We start from the raw sequence: 8,158 nt of genomic DNA, 5'->3' as shown, positions 1-8,158 counted from the left end.
TAATTTATGAAATCACTTGTTGAATTTTAATATTATAATATAATTTTTTTTAAATAACTATTATATTTATTTAGAGAGATCTAAAAAATTAAAACATTTAAAATAATTACTAAATAGTGAAATCCAAAATATTAGAACTCATCTCGTTAAAGTTATGGTTGTTCTTTCTTCCTTTCTGCCTGATTGGACTTCTCAGATGCATGCATTAAAGACCTGTAAATAAAAAAGATTCCTGTAGGGCTGGTAATTCAACGGCTCCCTTTGAGTTTTAATATTTTGTGTTTTAATTACACTAGAATACAGAAATCAGTGTCTTTTACCAAGGGATTTATTATGCAACTCTAGCAATCCTTGAAGAGATTTCAAGGACCATGTTTCCTCATGTTGAGCATATACCTTCTGATGTAGCGAGTCCATTATTATGCTGACATTACCAAACCCATATATTTGGTGACCGTTGTGCATTCTACCAGGCTTAATCTTGAACAACAAACCATGAGCCTCAATGACTTCTTTCAAGCTCAAATCATGCACACCATCTGCGTTGGCACCACCCAATGCTGCAGCAGCTTGCTGTTGAGCATAGCTTGCTGCTTTTTGCTGAGCCTCAAATTGTCGTTGCTCACGTACCCGAAGATAGCTTATATTCTCCTTCAAACCCGGTTGGACAACCTCCATTCCATCAACAGCCTGACTCATCATATCTAAACCACGGTTAATCTGGAATTGGATACTTTCATTTGCCAATAGTTCTTCTGGAATAAGCTCCTTCCATCCATTATACCACTTCATAACTTCTTCAAAGTTAGGATTTGAGCACAACCAGTGATGCAAAACCTGAAGCCACTTTGTGAAGAAGAACTTCTCCATCATGTCCACCATGATATGAATTGGAATCACAGAAGCCCATTTAATTACCCAAAAAAATTGATCGAGCTTCTGACTTGCTGGATTGACTTCAAACTCTTGCAAGACAAGTTGCAACTTAGGCACAATAAATCGAAGCATAAGTTGTTCCCAGTTTACAGCATCAAAGACAGTCTTCCACGTAGATACCAACTCCAACCCATGAGATGGATTTCGAAGAGGATCCCAACCTTGGAACTCTCTAATAAACAAAGGAAGAGCATATGAGCAAGCAATGCAGGACAAATTACACAACTTGTAGCTATCGGCATATCTCTCATGCAAGTCAGTGAAGCATCTAGCAAGGAAATCTAATGTTAGTGTTCCTGAAGTGCTCTCTTCGGCTACTTCGTCCAAGACGCTCATTATTTCCTCCATATTATCCAGTTGACGCTTTTGGAATGCTGCTTCAGATTCTAAGTTCTCTTTTTCTTTTTTCAAGCTGAGAGCTGTCTCCCTTTCTCTCCTCAAATCTCTATCAATCTCTTGAATGTCAGCCTCCGCCAACCCAACAATCAATCCAACGTTATGCTGAAGTTCCGGCATTGGGACATCCTCCTCCTTTGCTTTCTCCTCAGCATTTAAATCAGATAAATTTGTATAAACCCGAACTTGTGGCCCCCTCATATCATAAACCTTCTGAACAACCTCCAAATTCTGTTCTTGCTTGCTTGCCAACAACTCCTCAGCAGTAACATACACTTCCTCCTCTTTCTTCTTCTTCAACCGTGACTGCTTTGACCACAGCCTCTCCTTTGTTCTGCTAGCCGCAGGCTGCACTACTCCCACCGTGCTTTTGTTCTGTTGCTGCAAAACAGGCAACGGTGGTGGCGGCACCTCCCTTGCATCACTAAAACCAATACCTGAATTCTTAGCCCTCATTTTCACCTCGATAGGAGCCACAATACCTTGCTCATTCTATAACCCGTCTTTTCCAACAGCTTCATCCCTATTCCATTGTTATAGAATTTCCCCGCATTACCAAACCCATCTTGATCCGAACTCTGACCCTGACCCCTCTTCTTCTCCAATTTCTCCCACTCCCTTTCCCTTTCCCTCTCCCTCCGCATCACCCCTTCCTTAATCTGCTTCGTGGAAAGGTCCTTCCTGCGTTTCTTGCTGGAATAATAGTCGTCGTCATCATCGTCGAACCTCTCCATCTCTTGGCCCTCGTCCATGGCACTGGTTCACTAGCAATGGCACTAAAGCAATGTCTATTAGGTTCTAAGAACCGGACCAATCATTAAACCGTTCTAGTCACTAGTTTGCAGTTAGACCAGTCCGACCGAACGGTCGGATCCAATTTTATATCAACTATATAAATTTTGCGCTTTTACTCGCACCCTCCATTTTTTAACAAAAACTATTGTATTTATTGATATAAATTTATTCTCTTCCCATCTATTATCTATCTATCTATTAATATATAATAAGTAACCTCGGGAGAAAAGGAGGCATTTACTTATTACAACAGTCTTATGAGAAAGACACATTATTTTATTCGTAAAAAAATGACAAAAAACCAACGCTTGCTGAAGGTGAAGTTACAAATAAAAAAGAAATTTCTTCTGTCGTGTATCCCCGATTAATGCAGCCTCATATGCTTCAATTATAAATTTTTAGTATTAAGCGAAAGGTTATACCTATACTATGGAGTTAGATTAACCTTACTCCACTAGTAGCAATAGGCGGCATGGGGGAAGAAGCACTACGATTAGGAATTAACAACACGAAAACTTTGTAAAAAAATTCTTCCTTTCTTTTCGGGATTGGAACTAACAAGAATGGTTGGGACAACAAGCATCCATCTCGTTCGTATTTTTGGATACCCGTATAACCATCGAAGGGTGTTGAGGTGACTAATTCCGGAAAATTAAGCGTAGTACTTGATTTGTTGCTCGACAAGTGTATAATTTATTTGCTCAACAAGTGTCGAGTCTATTTACATGACAAGTGAAACAAAGAAAGTTGGACAAAATAAGTATGCAGGGAGAAGATGTTTTGGCGGATTCTTCCCCAAAAAGGATCGGAATTTGAACATAGAATCTGAGTATTTAAAATAAAAAATTGAGTGAACAAATTTTGAATTCTTTGTATTTCTCTCTTTCTTCTTTCTTTTTCGTGCACTCTCTCCATCTGATTGATGCAAATAATGTAGAATAAACAAATAGAGTAATAGTTCAAAATGCACAGAGATTATCACCGGCAAGGAAGAAGGAGGTCGCGGTGATGGAAGAAGTAACTAGAAGAGAAGATAGAGAATGATGGTGGTCGGTGCTATGGTTGGGATAGCGTTTGACGAAGAAAAGATAAGAACGCGACAGAGGCTTCGAGTCTGTTTCCTCTGGCGAGTAACAGAGATGAAGAACAATTAGTCAGAGCTGATGGTGGCTGTTGATACAGCGTCGAGTAGAAAGAACAGCGGCAATGGTGAATGGCGTTGCAGTGAAGAAGGAGCATCTGACAATAAGTTGACAACATTAATGTAGAGAACGGAGAGCTCTCAGATCCTACCGTCAGTGATGTTATAGAGGTAATTTCTCCAAAAAAGCAGAAATTTATTTATGTACATTTTAAGAAAATAGAAAAATATTTATTTATGTTTAATCTGCTTCTGTTTTGGCCGGAGGTTGAGGTTGGACTGGGTTGGGTTGGCAGAAGAGCTAATGGTGGTACGGCTGATTTGTAGTGATTACGACGGCACCCCTCCAGCAGCTTCGAATCATCTTCAGCTGGAGCATATAAGGTATCTATTTTTATTTGCTAGGGCTTTATTGCTGTTTTATAATTGCAAATCATGTTTATGTTAGGTCCATGTATTAGATAAATTTATGATTTTTTTTATTGTATCATATATTACAATTATAATTTTAGAATTTGGGAAAGAAAGACAGTTAAAGAGAATAGTTTACTCTCAATTATTTATTTTAACTTTCTAATTTTATTATCCATTTGCGTAGATTGTTGATGAAGCTAAGTTCTTTTCATTTGGAACTAATAACCTTATCCAAATGACATTTGGGTATAGTGAAGATGATGTTAAAAAATTTCTTCCCATTTACCTATCAAGTAGCATTGTGCAGAGTGATCCATTTGAGGTTAGTTATCTAACATTTATTTGCTCAATAAGAATATGTGAAAGATGGTTGCTGAGATTTTTGAACTGTTTGACAATAATATTAGGTACTTGACCAGAAAGGAATGGCTCAACTCATCAAGCTTTGCCCAAAAAAATCGTGTTGTCAGACCAAACTTAAAGGGAAGATTATGAGTAACTGATTTATTGAGATTTTTTAACTAAACAAATATTATTGCATAAACATAAAAGCATGTAGCTCTTCTATTCTATGCATTATTGTACCTCATCAAGGTGCTGCAGCAATTAACACCTTCAGTTGGTTTATCAGGTTGCAATATGAGAAGAGCATGGTGTCAGCCATCTTCTATTGCATTCATTACTCAAATTGGTCTTGCTCTATTTCATATTCTTCTTTTACGTCAGATTTTTAGTTTAAAAATAAATAGTTTTAAATGTTCAACTATTAAACTAAAATTTGAAGACTCTTACAAAGTTTCAATTGAAAGGCTTGCAGCAGCTCAAGTTGCAGTTTAAGAAATTTATTAATCTGGTATAAGAAGATTGAATGACTAGCTTCCAGATCTTTTATTGCTCTGTTGTTAGAGCTCCTTTCGGTCCTTAACTGCTTTGTTACATTTTAGCTTCAAGTCCTTAAGTGTTTCCATTAGTTTATGGTTTTTGTTACATATATTGGAGATTTGTTGAGCTTAGATTTATATATTTGATCATTCATTCAGTATATCAAGTAACTTTTGCAAATAAGTTGTGCTTATCTTTTATCATAAAATTCTTATCTTATTGTAATTTGATCTATTGTCATGTTTTGTAGTTGCTTAATGTGCCAAATCCTGTAGTCTTATGCCTTTGAACGATTAATTTAAATTGTTAATTTAATAAAGAGGAATGTTAGGGGCTAACAATTTTGGTGTTTTGTTCATCAATTGGCCATCAATAATATTTTTAATGGTATGAGATTATATCTAATGATATCTAATGGTGGGAGATCTATCACTTTTGTTTTGATGGTTAAGTGCTGACCAAAAAATACAAAAGTTGCTGATCTTCTAGACTTTTTTTTTAATAAAAAAGGTACTACAAAAGTATTTTGTTGTTTTTTAGCATAAAGAATGAGAAAATGGATGTGAAATGAATGATTGATGTGATTTGGTATTCTGTATTAGTGTCGAAGGTGGTTCTATTTCACTTGGTACAATAGAATATGCAAATGAAAACTAATAGCCTCAATGGAGTTTACTTATCATAGCACATTATAAACCAATGAAGGAAACCAGAGGTAAGCATCGTGAATGCACTATATTATGATGCTGTTTCTGAAATGCATGTGCTTTAATATGCTTTTGGACCATGTATATTCTTTTTTTTTTATTTGTGTTTTTAAAAACTTTCCTTTTTTTTCTTTTTGAGATGTTGATTTGGATAGCTTAGTAGGATGGATAATAGCAGCTTTAAGTATTTTATGTCAATGCTAATAAATTATGCTCTTTGGATAAAAAGAGATGTGAAGTGTTCATTTCTATTTATATGGATATGCATGCTTTTTCTATCATGCACACTTTTATTTTCTTTATTTTTTTTTGCACTCATTCAAAACATGTTTGTTCTTTTGGCCATTGTTACCAAGAAGCAATCCATACAAAATTTAAAAAAAAAGTAACTAAACTGTAATGATCTTATTTTTTACATTTTTTGTATTGAAATAATATTTGGTCGGGGCAAAGCCCGGATTTTATACTAGTTACTCGTAAATGTTATTTAGCTTCTAATTTTTAATTGCACCATTGTTGAAGTCAATAATACCATATCCATGATGGTTGAAAAAAATTTAAATATTACTATATCAGACTAGAAAGATTCGATATATAATTAGATTGGTTGAAAAATTTACTCACAAATTAAATTTAATGTAATAAAGATGTTTTGTTTATTTTTTTAACCAACATTTTAACATATTTGTCAAAAAATATCTAAATAAGCAAATGGACATTTTTCTTGGGTGTTCGCGCATTTATCTTTTTTAGTGTGTTTAGTGATTATAATTAAAAGGGAGAAAATTATTTTTAAGTGATTTAATTGTCAACAAAAATAACTATAAAAAATAAAAATACTAAAAAAATAAAAAATATAGTACTAGTTAGGAATATATACACTCAGTCAATATCCAAATTTTTTTAGTAAATTTATATCCAGGAAAGAAAAATATCACCCGGAAAAAACTACTCAACTAAATACGGATCAAAGTAGTGACAGATCCAAAAAATTTTAGTAATGGGGACAAAAATAATATATAAAAATTTAACATAAATATATTTAGATATTGAAAATTCAAAATATATTAATCAAAATTTAAATAATTTAATTAACACATCAGAAAGTATATTAATTTAAAAGTTTTTTTTTTCAAATATTCTCTATATCCATCAAGTCACATTTTATTGATTATTTTTTATACGATACAGAAAAATTATAGCTTAATAATTAAAAAATCTATAAAAAATATATAAAATTCAAAAAAGAAACACAAAAATAATTACGAAAAACTAAAAATTAAACTCAAACAATCACATTTTTTTATATATAAATATAAATAATGTCTTTTTTTCTATCAAGTAATTATTTAAATATTTTTTGCTATTTAATTGCACAGTTGACACTTGACACTCTATAATATTCATGGTAAAAAAATTTTGATGAAAATAATTATTATACATAATACCAAAACTAAATTAAATAAATAGTAAAAATAAATAAATGATATATAATATATATTATCTCAATTAAATTAAGAAATTATTAAATACTAACCGTCTCATTTTTATTTGAGAAACTAAATTTGATTTTGGATAAATAATTAATTAAATTATTGTTATTATTATTATTTAAGCAAACATATTTATTTTTCTAATATAAATAGATTAAATTTATATAATTCGATAATTTTTATCATTATGTTGTTATTTAATAACTTGGATTTTTCTCACGTATATTTAAAAAAAATAAATATGGAGACAAACCTATTATTTTAAGGAGGGCATTTTATACTTATGTATATATTTATTATTTATTTATAAAAATTTAATGGGGGCGATGCATCTTGTAAGTAAATTCGTTCTTGGGTCAAAGTTTGGGTACCCCAACCTAACTCGGTAAAATAGTACCTAAACAAAAAATAACCAACACAGTGGACTTATTTTTTTCTCAAGTTTCAATTAGAGGGCACAGGATTCGGTGGTTCAGGAACCTTTGGATCATTTAGTGGTCTAAGTAGAAAACATATTTTTAGAGTTTTTTATCAATTGCTACGTAGTATTTGAACTAATTTTAATTACAAATCAACTTCATATATTTTATTTAATTATAAAAATAGTTTTTTATTTTATAAATTATTATTTTATCAATTATCTATTATATTTACTAACAATCAAATACAAAATAACAACCAATTATATCCTCCATTCATTCTAATAATTCCAATTGATTAAAAAATTAACTTTGATCTCGTTACGTTCGTCCATGACTTCCAAATCGTGTTTCCTTGAAATTCAATCGATTGGTTTTTCAAAACAATCGATTGAATGATAACTCAATCGATTGTTTTACACTATATCACAAAACAATCGATTAAAAGTTGTAAGGTAGAATGGTAAAAAGCTTATACCAATCGATTATTTATACTTTCCAATCGAATGAATGCCTCAAAACAATCGATTGAATTCACGAAAACAACATGGATTTGCCAAATACAATCGATTGGAAAGTGATGACATTGAAGTTTTAGCCAAATTCAATCGATTGGTAATATAATCCAATCGATTGGAAGGTGATGAAGTTGAATGTTTTGCCAATTTCAATCGATTGGTAATGGTACATAAAATTAATTTATAAATTGGTAATTTATAAAATTAATTTTGCCGATCAATAGTACCTTTTGCTTTTATTCAAGTAAGGCAGAGTAAAAAATACAAAAAGTATATGATATTGATAAGGTAGCAGCGTATCAAGTAGTAAGTATGCTTAATTTATTTATTTGTGTTATGCACAAATTTAGTTTCGTTAAAATATTAGTAACCAGTGCTCTAATTTTTGTAAATATGTTTTGGGATAAGTGTTTGCAATTAGTTAAATGTTAGAATATATTGAGTAAATTCTTTTAAT

General features: G+C 31.8%; 1 pseudogene; it reads right to left on the bottom strand.

Moving 5' to 3' along the window:
- Positions 1-268: 268 nt before the first annotated feature.
- Positions 269-2,084, bottom strand: LOC112710240 (septin and tuftelin-interacting protein 1 homolog 1-like; annotated as a pseudogene).
- Positions 2,085-8,158: the final 6,074 nt, after the last annotated feature.

Source organism: Arachis hypogaea, chromosome 9, assembly GCF_003086295.3.
Source record: "Arachis hypogaea cultivar Tifrunner chromosome 9, arahy.Tifrunner.gnm2.J5K5, whole genome shotgun sequence".
Lineage (NCBI taxonomy): Eukaryota > Viridiplantae > Streptophyta > Magnoliopsida > Fabales > Fabaceae > Arachis > Arachis hypogaea.
This window is presented reverse-complemented; position numbering and strand designations above follow the sequence as displayed.